General features: G+C 46.8%; 1 protein-coding gene across 9 annotated transcripts in view; it reads right to left on the minus strand.

Moving 5' to 3' along the window:
- Positions 1-15,754, minus strand: part of Ptk2b (protein tyrosine kinase 2 beta) — a 109,236-nt gene that overhangs the window by 79,592 nt on the left and 13,890 nt on the right. Inside the window, exon 2 of one of the 9 annotated variants that reach the window (XM_048801533.1) lies at positions 3,239-3,384. The exons of the other annotated variants lie outside the window; for them this stretch is intronic. The gene's annotated coding sequence lies outside the window, so the exon portion shown is untranslated. The remainder of the gene's footprint in view (positions 1-3,238; positions 3,385-15,754) is intronic. 9 annotated transcript variants of the gene reach the window in all.

Below are 15,754 nucleotides of genomic sequence, written 5' to 3' on the forward strand. Positions count from 1 at the left end.
TGCGGGGAAGCCTGACCTCTGGCCAGGCCCCGTTAAAAAAAGAAAGAAAAAAAAAATTAAGAACAAAAGTCTGTGCTATTCTGCTCAGTGCAGCGGGAATTCCAACCCAAGTAATTAAAACAGAAACAAATCCAGAAATGGTGACAAACGATTCAGGCAGAGGAACAAGGAACACTCTGCAGGACATTTCCACAATCAAAAATACGTGAAAAGTTCACTCCCTTCCCCGTTCACAATTACGATCCACAGGCATCCTCCGCCAACCTTGAGGAAGGGGCAGGGGACACAAGCCAGAGTCGAAATCAAGAACTGCATTGAGCAGAGCCCTTGAGGACTAAAAACCAGTAGAGGATCTGGAGGGCAGCTGGGTGGTAGAACACCTGCTAACCTGGAGTGAGAATGTTAAAAGGAAGGCCACGCTCAAACGCTAGTTGACAATAACTTAGAAGAAGCGGGCAGAAAGGCTAGAGTCAAGGTCTCACCAAGCCATTCCACCTTGAGGAGGAGGAGAATGCAACTAACCCATGTTTAGACTTTCAATTCAAGTCCATGTTCAAAATCATAAAACCACCAAGAGAGTAGAACCAATAAGAGGAGGAAATAATAACAATCAATCCAATAAAAGCAAGAGCATGGGAAGGTCTAATATAAAACACAGCTAATTGAAAAATGTGAAATAATACAGTAGGAATGTACTAAATATATGAGAAGTTGTCTTAGTCTATGTTGTGCTGCTATAACAAAACACCCGAGACTGGGAAATTTATAAAAAACAGATTTGTTCTCTCGGTTCTGGAGGCTGGGAAGTCCAAAGTCAAGGGCCCACACTTCATGCGGAAGAAGGCAGAGGGAAAGTTGGCAAGCTGCACGGGAGCAGCTACTTGAAGCCTCTTTTGAAAAGGCCTTAACCAGGGAATAGCCCTCGTAACCCAATGCCTCTTAAAGGCACCATCTCTTAATACTGCCACATTGGTGACAAGTGTATTATAAAGGAGAGACATTCAAATGTATCAGAATTTTAAAAATAAATAAATAAAATTAAAACTATTTTAAAATAAATAAATTTTAAAAATAAATGGCTTAAATTTCCCATTAAAATATAAAGATCTTTAGATTTAGTATTTTTTTTAAAAAATCTGGATTAATTGTGAATTAAATATGAATCTTCCAAGAACTAAATCTAAAATCTTAAAACAAAATAGTTGAAAGAAAGAGGTAGAAAAATATAAATCAGTTCATTACTAAATGAAAGGAAGTTGATATATAAAATAACCATTTAGCACAGTTATGAGAAATCAAGATGTTAAAAAGGAAAAATTTACCAAGAAGTTACAATCATAAACTTATATGCACCAAAGCACAGAGAATTAAAAACAATATGACACAAATATCAACAGAAAGACAAAAAGAATTCCTCCTTTTCTCCTTCACAACTTCATTTGGCCTGAGCTTGGCAGAACTGTGCCGTGTTCAAGTCAAAGGAACCTTCTATACTGAACTGTGTCCTTATCCCTGTGCATAACCTGCTGGAATTCAGACAATTCTGGGCAGTGCATACGGGAGTGGAGTCCAGAGAGGATGGGCAAACCTAGAGAGAACACACAGCAGCTCCTATTTAAGACACGGTGCTAAGTACTAGGTGAAACCTTTCGTGTGGCTGCACAGGAATCCAAGGAGGTTGGTTTTAGTTAATCCAATTGCTATGAGTAACCCCTCCCTCAACAAACAAACAAACAAAACACTAAGCTTCAAAGATAATAAGAAATTTTCAGAGATTACAAGAGAGGTGAGCTAGGAAGTCTGCATCCAGACCACCTGATGTAATCTCCATGAGACCAGCTGCCATTTTTACCTGGCCCGCTCATACAACCCACAAAGTGATGCCTGGCACTGAGACAGCAAAGAGAGAGACAGCCTGGCTCCTGACACATGGCGCAGCATCATCGGTGTCTCACAAACACAGCCAACTTTAGGCTGGTGGTTGGGAAATGGTGCCCGGACGTTGGCGAGGGAGCAGGCAGGCAAGAGGTGGCCCGAAGCACTGAGGATCTGGGAGAAAATGAGCTTTCCCTTCCCCTCTGTGGTGGGAGGCTGGTTTCACCTCCCTCTCCACATGTCCATGAGCAGATGTCTGGCCGTGATGGGAAAAGATGAGGTAAACCCCAATTCAGATGGCCTTGGAACTATCTGGGTGGTAAGAAAAGCCCAGGGGACAGAAATGTCAGGATTTTTACCCTGTAGCTATTTCTTTCGATTTTTCATTTTGAAATAATTATAGACGCACAGGAAATTGCACAAATAGCACACAGAGTCCTGTGTACTCATGATCCATCTTCCCCTAATAGTGACATTTTGGACTATAACATCAAAACCAGGAAATGAACATGGGTATAACACTCTGACCAGACCACAGACCTTATTCCATTTTCACCACTTTTCACATGGAGTTGTTTGTGTGCATGTATGTGTGTGCATGTAGTTCTGTGCAATTTCATTTCACGTGCATAGTCATGTAACTACCACCCCAATCAAGACACGTAACTGCTCCATCACTATGAAAGGACTCCCTTATAGTCATATTCAGCCCCTCATCTCTACAATTATTGTGTGTTCTCTGTCTCCGCAATATCGTCCTTTTAAGAATGCTAATAAATGGAATCAAACAGCATATAACCTTTCAAGATTGACTTTTATCCACTCCACATAACACACTTGAGATTTATCTAGGTGTTTGTGTGTTTCTGTGGTTCCATCCTTTTATATTGCTGAGTAGTATTTCACTGAATGGATATACCAGTCACCCACTGAAGGTCATGAGAGTTGCTTCCATTTTTAAAAATTTGCTACTGACTGCAGCTCTTCAACAAGAACATCACCTTTTCTGAGAAGTCTTTATATTAATAACCATCTCCATGGTCAGATTCATGCAGCTTCTCAGGATTTTTTACCCTGTAGCTATTTCTTTCTACTCTTCATTTTGAGTTAATTATAGACACACAGGAAATTGCACAATAGCACACAGAATCCTGTGAACTCATGATCCATCTTCCTCTAATAGTGACATTTTGGACTATAACATCAAAACCAGGAAATGAATATGGGTATAACACTCTGACCAGACCATATTATTCTTACCCTCAACTCTGGCCCGATGCCAGGCATGGTCATTGTGAAATTGCTAGATTGACAGCAAAGTTACCATCATAGTCATTTTGTAATATAGGCCGCCCCTTCCCACCTGTGATCACAACACACTGTTGGAGGCAACATCATCAGTGGGCGGTAGCCATGAGTGAGCAGGTCACGTCATCTAACTTGAGCCACGCTGTCACTGCAATAGAGATGAGGACAACCACTGGATTCTCAGGTGACTCCAAGGTTTTGCTATTAAAGATAATAATATAATGAATCTCTTAGTGTAAAAGTAGAATGACTGAGTCAAAAGTCATAAACTCTTTTCTATTTCTTGATCCACAATGACCAGTTGCTTTCCAGAAAGGCAGATTAATTAGTTTCCTGCAGTGGGTGTAGTGAATTAACCGCAGATTTGGTGGCTCAAAAAACACCAATTTATTTTACAGTTCTTGGGGTCAGAAATCCTAAGAGTAAGGTCATCAGGGTGGCATTCCTACTGGAAGACTGAAGGGACAGGCCAAGGTGGTTTTTCAATTTCAGACATAAGCCATAGAATACAAAAGTCATCCTTGAGAACCAGGGGTGATTCCGTGGGACTTCACAGACACTGACACTGAGTCAGTTCAGCAAAGGCAGAAAAATGAGCAAACGTGTGACCTGGCTGTGACATTCCACAAACAGACCAACATGAGCAGGAGGGCGAGCTCGGTCACCTCTTTCCTCGAGTCACTGCTGTCAAACCCTGCAGCGGTACGTCAGCCAGCACAGCAGCCCAGAGCTGATTCATTGAGGGCCACTGCACGACCTTGTTACCCATCTTCCTGCAAAGGTTTACTTGACCTCAGCACTGACAAAATGTGGCCAATTTCCAAGCACTTTCTCCTTTTTTAAATATTTATTTTGTAGTTGTAGTTGGACACGATGCCTTTATTTTATTTATTTATTTTTATGTGGTGCTGAGGATGGGACCCAGGGCCTTGCACATGCCAGGTGAGTGCTCTATCACTGAGCCACCACCCCAGCCCAATTTCCAAACACTTTCGATGTCACCACTTGTCTCCATTTTCCAAGTTTGAGAGTCCTCCCAGCAGTGGTCCATACCTGCATCTGTGAATCATTATCTGCTACACAAGCCACCAAAGCTTGCAAATTTATTGCAGGGGACCTCAACTGCTTCCCTTGCCTTCAACACCTCCCCTTGCTTCAGAGAATTTCACTCACTTCCTTGGTGGGAACTATTCCTCCTCTAGCGCCCACCTCATAACTCTGGTGGAGGCTGTCCATCAGGGCAGGTCATCTCTTCCACCTCCTCATTGTGGTCTGGACACAGGGTGGGACACACAAACTGAGCTAAAGCAAACAGAGCACCTCTCCCTCCTGGCCGTGAGGATTGCTCCTGAAATGGACATATGGTCTTAGCCCCCACCACCAGAGTTCTTCCCTGGCATTTTTAAAATGTGGCTTCAGGAAAGACGCTTCTTTGTGTGAGGGATGGTTGAAGCTCGGACACAGTGAGCAGCCATGGTCCTGCTTATGGCAGATGCTGTTCTGAAAGAATAAAGCCAGTGTGCAGCGAGTCACAGAGGAACGTAAAACGGAGACTGAGAGGCGGAGGGACAGACTCAGAGGTTCTTGGCCACGTCTAAGTCCCAGGTTCCAGTCCTCTTTGGGTTCAGCTGATTCTGGATCTTCACTTAATTTGCATACACAAGCCAGCAGATCCCCCCCCTTTGGGGTTTCTGACACCGGCAACCAAGAGTGCCGTGACAGTCCACCGGCGGTGATGCCTCGTGGTGGCTTCCTCTCCCACAGTAGGCCCCTTGCTGCTTGGGCCGAATCTCCGGCTCCTACAGTGCTGTGCAAAGCCACGCGCAGCCAGGTCCAAGGGATGGAAGGGGCAAAATGAGCTGGCGCCCCAGGCTGTTCCCCTTCCCACAGCTGAGCCATGGGAAATCGCGCCTCTTAAGCGGAATCACTTAGAACTGCTCAGCCATGACAGCGCCCCATGTGGCCTGGGTCTGCCAGGAGGGGTGGATAGAGAGGTGTCTACGTGAAAGAGGGAGAACACACCTGAGTGAGTGACTCAGGGTACTCAGACCCACAGGACAACACGTGCAGGTACGGTCAAGCCACTCGGGGGCCCCCCCTATACCACAGGAAAGGAGAGGAAGGGAATCGTACAGCAGAGGCCAGGCAACAGGCATTGCGTTTAGGATGTCCTGGCACGCAGTAGCACTTTCTTGGACAGGGCATGCCAGTCCCCAGAGCTAAGGGGACTCCCAGGCTCACCATGGTGGCCCCTAGCTGTCCTACTGTCCTTGTCATGGGTATCTGACAAAACACAGCCTCCACCATCAACAGTCTGCCAAAGCACAGCTCATGGAAAATCTGTATTACAGACTGTCTGGGTTTCCCTCCTAGTGGGTACTAAATAAATATTTGTGGAATCTTTTGGGATTTATTTAGGAAAAAAATGTTTATTTTGCTAAATAAATATTTTCAAAATTGAGTCCTCTCTAACCCAGGCAGGCGGTCTTGTGAACAGGCCACTCTCCGCTTGTGTGTCCTTGTGGTGACTATGGTCTCCGCTAGCTTAGGGGAGGGACACCGCATACCTCTTATGCATTTGCTTTTTATTGTTCTCGTTGTGGAATATGTTACGGCCCTTGTTCTAGAAATCACCCCCTTGAGTTTAGAAAACACCCAAATACGCAAAAGACAAAAGCTCCTATCCTGGCTGATTCTTGGGGCAAAGGCAGGTTCACAAGTGTGAACTGGTCCAGATGACCCTTTCTCCGCCCCTTCCCGCCACCCCCCCACTCCCCCACTCTTGCTCCAACAGGTATCTAGAACAGGACCAACAGCTGGGAGGCCTTTCCTGCCTTTTGTTTTTGTTTTTCACAAGAAGACGTTTTGACCCGTACTTGGCCCTCCATGCATCATGCATACACAAGAGACTAGGAATCTTATATGTGAGGAGGTGGGTGGGAAGGAGCTAGCTGGCAGCTTCCCAAGCCTGTCTATAATGGGGCTGGGGAGACACACCGAGGGCCAGCCATGCTGCAGTGGCAGAGGAAGCGGGTCAGAGGGGAGAGGAGAGCAGCCCCGCCAGTGGGCCCTGAGTCACCCAGACTGGCCCCACAGAGCTGCTGCTGTCAGCTCCCAGCCCGGAGGAAGTGCAGCCCGAACAGCAGCAGACTGAGTCATATTTATTGAAGAGACCCTGGGAACAAAAGCTGTAGACAGGAGCCTGTGCGGGGGACGGCGTTCCAACCGCTCTTACCACCCCATTAGCGCTGTTTCCCTGCCTCCAGTGGCTGGGCTACGTGGGACGTGGCTGATGAAAATCAGACACAAGTGCCACCTTCACATGGCCCTTCGGCAGGTGGCTTTAACCCCCTAGAACCAGGTGTGTTTGGAGATTGGCTTACCAATGACGTTTCATGTTTAACATCCCCCATAGAACAAGTCTATGTTTTATTCAAAAGATACTGTTCCTGAAATTATCCTGGAAATTGTGAAGTGTTGATTATTTAAAGTTTTAAATGGTGAAGAGCCGTTGGCAGCATGATTACGCTGCTATCGTAAAAGATCCTTTTCCAGACTCAGTTCTGTCCCTCCGATGGAATCCCGCTGGGACAAGTAAAGGGATGGAAGGAGACGGATTTGGGGACCAGACAAGTGCTTCTTCCACACTGCAGCAGAACCTCAGGCCAGTCGCTTGCCTGTGTCTCACATTTGTATTTTTGTTTGAAAAGGAAAAGAAATACTTTCAAAATCCCAAATTAACCCTTGCTGAGGTCTCAGGGGCCATTTTCTCACCTGTACATAGGGGATTGGTGGGTGATTGCCAAGGTCTCTTCTAGCTTAACATTCTTTGATTTTATGTCTTACTTGTCTATCTGCCAAGGCAAATCAACATCAAATCTGTCTTCCCATGGCTCCATACCAAGTACTTCTATCTTCTTTTTTTTTTAACACCAGGTATTGAACCCAGGAGTGCTTAACCACTGAGCCACATCCATAGCCCTTTTAAAAATATTATATTTAGAGATAGAGTCTCACTGAGTTGCTTAGGGCCTCCCTAAGTTGCTGAGGCTGACTTTGAACTTGTGATCCTCCTGCCTCAGCCTCCGAAGCTGCTGGGATTACAGGCATGCACCACCATACCCGGCAGTATCTATATTTTCTAAAAGCTGGCTATAAGGCAGCTCACAGCTGACCCCTGCATCACATGCACGTTCTCCAACTTTACTATGAAGAAGGAGTTCCTGGCTTTATAATAGAAGACTCTGTGCATCTCTCCTGCCCCAGAAGTCATGGGTTGGAGAATAGGTGGTAGCCAAGTCCCTGACTGAAGATGCACCCCTCTTCCCAAGGGCTTTGAAATAGATATTTCAGGCAAAATCAGTGACTTGAGAGTGTCTGACATCCCCCATGTTACCTGTTAGTATTCTCTGTCACAAGAAAACCATCCCGAAGTCCTGAGAAAAGAAAGTTCAATGTCTCTGGAATGTTTGTTCATTCCTGGCCAGACTCCTAACCTTCCATATTCAGCAACATCCAAATTCTATTTATTTCTTATGCCTTCATTTGACTTCACATACATCACTTACTTGAATACCTCTGGCTCCAGGTATTGGTCATTTGTGAATTCAGCTCTTGTTCAGGTCACTTCTAAACTCTTAGCTACTGTGCAAGTACTCATGCCATAAACTCCAGACACTTTGCTCTCTTGCCTTGGGCATGTTCCGACTCATGTGTTTTTCTTACTGCGAGGACAGAACAATACACAGTCCCAAGTCAGAATGAAGAAGAAGCAGCCTCTAGCCAGTGTCTGGACTGAGGTTTTGACGAGGTGATAACCAGCCATCTTGGTCGTGGGACCCCAGGGGACAAGAGTGGAAGTGTTGCTGCAATCTATTGGGCGGCCACACGACAAATAACTGCCTGTGAAGAAGGATTTGGTTTACCCGCTGAGGGCTTTAGGGGGCCAGTGACTGCATCTTTCAGTTCGCAAAAGTTGAGATAAGTTTAAGGGAACTTTAGGCATTTTGGAGTCTTTCTCTGTTACACAGGTACAAAAACAGCAACAGGTTTGTTCAAGAAAATGACTCTAAATTTTGTAAACATCTTGAAATGTGTAGAGGACACTGGTGCATGCCATCTTCTTTGAGCCTTACAGCCACTCAGCGTCTTTGACTACTCAGAGGCCCGTAGCCCCACTCCACAGCCAATGAAGGGGACCTCTGGCCCAAGATCAGAGGTGCTACATGGCAGAGCCAGAGCTGAGCATCGTGGCCACGGCATTGAACTTGCTCTTGGGCATCCAGCCAGAAATCTGGCCTCACTTAAGGGAGGGCAGGCATGAAGGGAAGAAGGGGGAGGTAGAGATGGAAGGAAGGGAAGGGAATATTCCAGAAATTTTTCAACTGAAAAAAAATTCACCAGCCGCATGCCATGTATTTTGCTGGGTTCATTCTATTACTTCATTTAATAGTCATCATAGCCTTGTGAGGAAAATGTTTTAATTCCCTTAGAATACTAAGACTTAGGTTAACGAAACATGGTCTAAATTACATAGTCAAGGGGGCAGTAAAGAAAAATATCTGGGTATGGAACACACATCTCAGACTCAGACACTCTGCCTTTCTATATTGTGTCACACCATGGACACCCAGGAATCCCCAGCGAAGTCTCCAGTTTTTAATCATGATGCCAATGAGAGCAGAAGGTGGGGGGCCTCACCTCACTTTGAATGGTGTCTGGCCCAAAGACTGGGCACTGGGATGCACATGAATTGAGGGAAAGGGAGGGGGAAGGACATGCCTCAACCAGGACGTTGGTGTTGTCCAGCATCACAGAGAAGCATCCAAAAGGCAGACCCAGGGCACTGGGAGAGCAAGAGAGCCACCAGACAGGGGCCGGGCAGTGCCAGAGCTCAGAAGGACCCCCTGAAAGCAAAAGAGACATTGGGAGCAAGGCGGCTGGGGGTGGTGGGACAAAGGCTTGATGCAGGGCAGGGCTGCGTGGGAGCAGAGAGGGTTCTGCTAGCTGCCCTGCCCGCATCACAAGCATCCTGAGAACAAGTGCAAGCAGAGAGATCCGGCCCTTCAAGAACCACCTACCCAGCTGCCCCCACAAAGATATTACCCAATGCCAAGTAAAAGCCAAACAGCAACCAATTCAGGCCCCCGGATGATGAGCACTATCTCTGGAGCATAATGCTGGCCACCTCTGACAGTTACCTTCCTCTAGCTGCAGAGAGAAACCAGGGAACTGTTTGTATTGTCTGCAGTGCTCCAAGTACAATGCTGGGAGGTGTGATCACACTTCCCTTACTGGTTGCTAAGCATATTGTTACTAGGCAACAGCACTGAGATGATGCACAAGGCTGAAGTTCTAGGAGGTGTGCATGTCGGAGTGCACAGGCTGGGGAAGAGCTGGAAAGTGAAGTGGTAAGAAAAGTAGGCAGATATTATTACTCTGTGTACGTACATGATTACATGACCAGTGTGATTCTACAACATGTGCAACCAGAAGAATGAGAAGTTATACTCCATTTATATGTGATGTGCCAAAATGCATTCTACTGTCATGTATAACTAATTAGAACAAATAAAAATAAAAAATAAAATAAAGATTTATACTTTGAAATAAAAAAAAAGTAGGCCCTGTTGATTTTGCTTCAACTGAGAGGTCTTGGCAAGTGCTGTTTAGTCTTGCAAAGGAAACAAGGCAGAGATCACAGGACTGCTGAATGATCAGGGTCAAATGAAGAACCATTTGAGTATTTGCAGCATAGGAATAGGGCCAGATTCTGCTTAAAATTGCTCCCCATGATCTTCAAATTGGTATAACCACTCTGGAAAGCAGTATGGAGATTCCTCAGAAAACTGGGAATGGAACAACCATTTGAGCAGCTATCCCACTCCTTGGTTTATAGCTGAAGGACTTAAAATTAGCATACTACAGTGACACAGCCACATCAATGTTTAGAGCAGCTCAATTCACAGTAGCTAAACTATGGAACCAACCTAGATGCCCTTCAGTGATGAATGGAAGAAGAAAATGTGGTATATATACACAACGTAATATTACCCCAGCCCTAAAGAAGAATGAAATTATGGCATTTACAGGTAAATGAATGAGCTAGAGAATATCATGCTAAACTGAATAAGCCAAACCCAAACAAACCAAAGGCCAAATGTTTTCTCTGATAAGCAGATTCTAATCCATAAGGGGAGGGGGGTAGGTGGGGAATAATGAAGGAACTTCAGATTGTGCAGAGGGGAGTGAGGGGAGGGGTGGGGCTGTGGGGATGGGAAGGATGGTAGAATGAGACAGACATTATTACCCTATATACATGTATGATTACACTACTGGTGTGACTCTGTACCATGTACTGCCAGAGGAATGAGAAGTTGTGCTCCATTTGTGTACAATGTGTCAAAATGCATTCCACTGTCATGTATAACTAATTAGAAGAAATTCAAAAGAAAAAAAACTGCTCCCCAAGAGTATTACCTTCCAATAGACAGGTTTCAGGTATCAGGTTTCACCTTCTAGGATTTTTGAATTTTTTTTTCATATGCTACTCAGGTCTCCTTTTATCTAGAGATCATTTTATCTGAATTGGAAAGAAAAGCACCTTCAGTTTGTGAAACAAGACAGCCTTGCTATGACGTGAGTCTCTAGAAGCAAGCAGAATGGGACACATCAGGAGAAATGGTCTGTCTATCTCCATGGGCATCTAAGCAGACTGGATGATGCTTAGCATCAGAGATTAATGGAAGAGCATCCCTGGAAGACAAGAGGGTAGCAGAGACAAAGGCATGGAGATGGAAATAAAGGGTGTGCTCTGAAAAGAGGAGGTGAGGTCAGCATAACTAGAAAATGAAAGTAGAACAGAGAGCTCTGGACTGAATTATGACCCACAAAATTCATATGTTCCACCCCCAGTATCTCAGCATATGGCTTCATTTGAAGATGGGTCTTTACAGAGGTGACTAGGATACTATGAGTTCATATGGGTCCAGGTCCTTTGTCCAATCTGACTGGTGACTTTAGAAGAAGAGGGCATTAGGTCACAGATACACACAGAGGGAGACTATGGAAAGATTCAAGGAGAAGACAACCATCCGCAAGCCAAGGCAAGTGGCCTTCCAAGGAAGCAAACCTGCAGACAACTTGACCTTGAACTTCCAACCTCCAGGGCCGGGAGAAAGTAAAGGTCTGCTGTTGAAACCACGGGTCTGATGCTTTGTTATGGCAGCCCAAGTTGACTAACACAGGACTGATGAGGAGCAAGGTTGGGAGAATGGGCCAGAGGAGAACCGCAGAGGAGTTAGTTGCAGGGTCGTAAATGTCAGGCTGAGGAATTCAAACATGAAGGGATTTGTAGATGCATTTTACTTATTAAACTTAATTAGCAAAAAAAAAAAAGTATTGCAAAACATAAAGTTCACGTATAGAGGAGAAGATAGGAGCTCACCATGGCAGGAGGCTGCAAACCACCAGCTGAGAGGTTCTGCTTTTTGTGGTTATGTCTACCGCTGGCTAGGACTTTTCAAGATGGTAACAAAATCATTTGTCCAGCCCTGGAGGACCACAGAGGCCGGGCATCTGGACCACCACAGCAAACAAGGAAATGGGAGCAACTTTCTATGTTAAGCCGAGATCAGAGAGTGAGTGGGTGGTGGCCCTCTTATCTCTCTGAGGGCTGTCGTAAGGAGCAGCCACCATCCTGGGCTATTGCACAGTGCAGTTCTAGCACTAGGGCATGTGAGATTTCAGCTCAGTGAGAGGAACAACCTTCTAGCAGTAAGAAGCATCCAACAATGGTACACATGGTTGAGACGAAACTTTCTAGCAGGCACTGAAGGAAAATAAAACCTCTCTCCAAGAAGGAGTTCGCACTAGCTGACTTTGAGCAGTCCACTCTCTTCCCCCAGACGCTTTGTTCACTGGGGACATTTCCAGTCCTTTGTGATGCTCCCTTTCTCTGGGATGAGAGGAGACTCTATGTTACTTTCTCCTATGGCAGCATGGAGCAGAAAACAAAGAATTCTAGGAGAACAGACTCAACACGAGAACCCACACAGTCTCTTTCTTGGGCTCTTTCCCATCTGCAAATGGAACACTGGAGCTACAAGTGGAGAAGTGCTTCCAACACCCACCAAGGCCTTGAGCACCGGACATGTAGCTGAATCAGGTCCTCGACGCTGGGATCGCAGTGAACCACCTTCATGACATGTTGAATGGAGTCTAAAAGCTATGTGGAGAACTGATTACGTGCCAGATATTGCCCAGGTCACTAGACAGGGCTGAAAATGGGTTTAAAGATAGGCAAGGCTGTCTGCAGGCTCACTCACAGACTGAAGGAGGAGGGTGCCTGCTGTGGCCCCTAAATCTGACCCAGGCAAGAGGGGGGCCAGGCAGCCTCACAGATGTGGTATGGTGAAAAGTTGGGGAGGACTTCAAGGTGAACATGAAGAAAGAGGAAGCAAGAGGGGACGAGGAACACTTGGGTAGAAGAGATAGCTCTTCCAGCAGAGGAAGGAGAGGTGAAAACCATCTGGGGACCAGAGGGTCCTGCCAGGCTCAGTCACTTTGTAACCAGTGGCACGCGTATCTCCTGCTTCCCTAAGTTCCTGGACGCAGCCTGCAGACCTCACTGCAGCCTCCAGGGCCCGGGCCCCTGGGTTCCAAAGAGCTGTTGTATCTGTGGCTCCTGCTGCAGTTCTTCTTTGACTCACCCTCCCGTGAACGTGTCAGGCCTGCCGGAGGTCTCATTTGTTTCCCAGCCTACCTCTCCTCCATCTCCTCATTCACCAGAAAGTCAGTGCTACGATTCTTTATGAATAAGTTACCCAGTCCCATAGTCGGAATGTCAGGTCTGTAGTTTAGGGAAAGCAGCCCTTCCCCTCACAAACAGCAGAAGCCATCTGCACCCCACTTTGGCTCACTTTGCCAAAATGTCCAGGATGTCAGTTCCAGACGGTGGCTATTCTCCAGGCCACTGAGGCCTCCATCCCGGGGACGGGCAGCTCCTCACCGCCACCTTGCCACTTGCCTCTTAAGTCCACCCAGATGTCAGCACGGGCTTCTCTGCCTCAAGGACACAGAATCTTTATTTAAACACTTGTAAGAGATGAAGAGGAGATGGAGACAGAAGTCCCTCTAGGAAGAAAAGTATTTGTGTAGAAATTTGCCCCATTAAAGCTAGAAGGTGAGGCTCCAGGAGCCAGGGTGGGGGGTAATTAGTGCCTTGCTCTGTGAAAGGAGGGAAAGGCAGGAGGGGAGAGGGGCCAGAGGAGTGGTGATTGCTACGCGCTCTCACATCACACATTTCCCTCTCTCCTTTTCTCCTCTGTAGCCCACAAAATCATCAGTGTTCTGTCTGGTCTGTGACTTCCTGGGTCACTGATGAAAGAGCTGAGTTGTGCACCTTGGAGTGACTTGGCTAAACAAGAGGTCAATACAGAGATGGTGAGCAGGAAGTGCCCTAGAACCAGCAGAGATCACGATGAGGCCCTGGGGCTGACACCGGCTGAGGAGCTGGGGTTTGCACCAAGTGTGGTCAGCTAGGCAAGGGGCACGGCCCACTGACCTTTCATGTACACACATTTCTGTCCTCTAGTGATGTGGTGGCCACTGATACACAGAATAGCTAATGGATCGAGTACCTATTCATAATGCATTACGAATGCCAACATCTCCTTTTAATCTTTGTAATACTGCTGTAGGAAAAACACAATTACCATGAGCATTTAGCAGGTAGGAAAGCTGAGCTGAGAGGGGCTGAGAAGTGCTTAAGGTCACATGGTTGGGAAGTAGAGGGGCCATGCCTTGAGCTTGAGTCCAATCCAAGCCTTATGGCCTGCCTCCCTGATAGACTGGAGAACTGTTTAAGTGAAAACCAATGTCCCCCCACCCCAAACTGGGAGACTTATTGATCCATATTTTAAAAAGCAAAAATATCAGCTCCAACTTTGTGCTGGGGCAGGGAGGCCTGGAGGGACATAGCAGAGCGGGCACACAAATAATTGAGGGGACACACATGCCATTTTCCTGGAAAATGAAAGACAGGATCAGAAACCAAGACTAAGAGTCTTTTCTCCAATCTGAGACATGTACTCAGAGGGATTGTTTTTTTTTAAGAGAAAGGCCAGAATTCAGGGAACAATGGTAATGGTTAATGAATTAGGTACAAGTTGAAAGGCGGTTTCTAAGAGCACCTCTGTGGAGAAGCTGAACTGAAACCAGTTCAAGGACATCATGTGAACTGAATTCTCTCCAAGATGACGCTGCCATTTTATTAGACAGGTGTTCCAGAGATGCATCTTTCAGGTTTCTGGGACTCATGTCATGTGGGGTCTGCAGGTCAGGGGATACCATTGGACCTGGAGGACACGGTGGCTTTGTTGGAGAGGAATGAGGGACAAGAAATGAAGACAGGCCTGGTGCAGAGCAACTGTGTTTGGAAGTCATGTGAGTGTTGAAGGGATGCAGGGGAAGGCTTGGCTGTGTTGACGGAGAGATCCGGAAGGAAAGGATCTGGAAGAAGTACAGGAATGAAGGGAAAAAAGTCAACAATTAAAAAAAAAGAGGGATCAATCATAAAATGAAATTCCTGACGCAGGCTTGGATACCAAAGACAGCACATTTCTTTGCCTGAGGAAAACATTCCTAATACAGCTCTGGGGGTGGCAGTTCCCTGACTAAGAAGATTAGTAATTGCATTATTTTCGAGGCTGAGGAGCCCACCCTTCTGGCTGTGGGCCACCTCATCTCGTGGTGGGCTCTGCAATGGCCACCCCTTCCCCATCACCTAGGCCTCTGTAGGTCAATCTCCAGAAGGTGGCCAGCAAGGGCCAATGCAAACCGCTCTTGGCTGGTTTTGGTTTGCTTTCAGCTCCTCTCTGCGGTCAGCTGACCCTCGTGGAACACGGTCTCTACTGTGACCCATGAGGGCCAGGGGCCCTTGACTCTGTCCCCCGGATTCCACATCTAACTGGGAAAGTCATATCTAAAATATAGGGTTCAGTAAGGCAGAAGGAAAGTCTCAAGAGAGTCAGGAACAGGAACCCATTCAGGGGGAAGGTGGGAATCCAGGGGAGGGGTCCTGACTGAGACGACACTGTGGACAAAGGCAATCCAGGGCAGCCGCCCTGGTGGTCAGGGCACTGTGGGCAGACAGTTGGCAGAGTGTTTCAACCAGGGTGGGCGTCAGAACCATCTTTGGAACTCTCGGAGCAAACCTGAGTGAAAGAGGGAGAAATGGCCATCTGAGTCCTTCCGTGGACAGGCACAGGAATGTGAGAAGGGCACCCCAGGGTGAGGGGCCTCAAATGCACACCCCCAAGGAAGGAAAGTGGAAAGGTACTTGAGGTGCTGTCCTACAGGGCCTGTGCCCAGGTGGTTCCCAACGTGTCACCCTCAGGCCACCTGCCACCCTGTCAGAAGTACAGTTCTCAGCCCCAGCCTCCACATGCTATCAGAAGCCCTGGAGCTGGAGTTGTGGACTTGGGTTTTAAAGATCCTCCAGGTGACTCTGATACCTTGAAGAAGCATGACCCCCATTCTACACTGGAGGACCTTATGGCACTGTGTGGTC

This window comes from Marmota marmota, unplaced genomic scaffold (genome assembly GCF_001458135.2).
Source record: "Marmota marmota marmota unplaced genomic scaffold, marMar, whole genome shotgun sequence".
Lineage (NCBI taxonomy): Eukaryota > Metazoa > Chordata > Mammalia > Rodentia > Sciuridae > Marmota > Marmota marmota.